This window comes from Erythrolamprus reginae, chromosome 8 (genome assembly GCF_031021105.1).
Source record: "Erythrolamprus reginae isolate rEryReg1 chromosome 8, rEryReg1.hap1, whole genome shotgun sequence".
In the NCBI taxonomy this organism is placed as follows: domain Eukaryota; kingdom Metazoa; phylum Chordata; class Lepidosauria; order Squamata; family Dipsadidae; genus Erythrolamprus; species Erythrolamprus reginae.
The window spans coordinates 15216929-15217673 of NC_091957.1; positions in this window are offsets into that span (position 1 = coordinate 15216929).

Consider the following 745-nt stretch of genomic DNA (forward strand, 5'->3'; position numbering starts at 1 on the left):
TGGAGGCCCCAGGCCTAATTATTCAGACCCCAAAAGGCCGATGGGGGGGAGGCAGAGGAATTTGACAACCCCCACCAGACGCTCTGCAGCCCCCGGAAGCTTCGCCGGCTCTTCTGTGTGAGATGCAGCTGTGATGTTGCAACGTTGCCTTCTCTCAGAATCGCCCCCCCCCCTTCGCCCCCCGCCCCACGTGTGCCTTCCGACCTCCTTTGTCTGGAATGTCACCTGAACGGCAGCCCCTGCTCCTCAAACGGACCCTCAGTATGTGGCTCTCCCCCATCGTTTCTCCTGCGAGGATGGAGAGGACCCGTTGCTGAAGAGGCTCCTCTGCCGATGCTCCTCCCCCCTCTGGCTTCTCTCGTACTCTCTGGGTGGGCCTCGTGGGAAAGGGGGCACGCGATGGGAAGGAAAGAGCCGGCCCTAGGGGACCAAAAGTGGAAGAGAGTTAGCGGGGGGGCGTTCTCTTACGTTTCTTTTTTTTTTTTAACTCTTTGCTGGTTTCTTAAGTTTCTCTTTTTTTATTTGTGGCTGCTTCAGTGACTTAATAAACGGAGAACTGTTGGATATGTGTGTTTGTGTGTCTGTTCAGCCCCCAGACACTCCCAAGAATATCTCTCTATCTCTCTCATCTCTCTCATCTCTCTCTCTCTCTCTCTCTCTCATCTATCTATATCTATCTATCTATATCTATCTATCTATCTATCTATCTATCTATCTATCTCTATCTCTATCTCTCATCTATCTA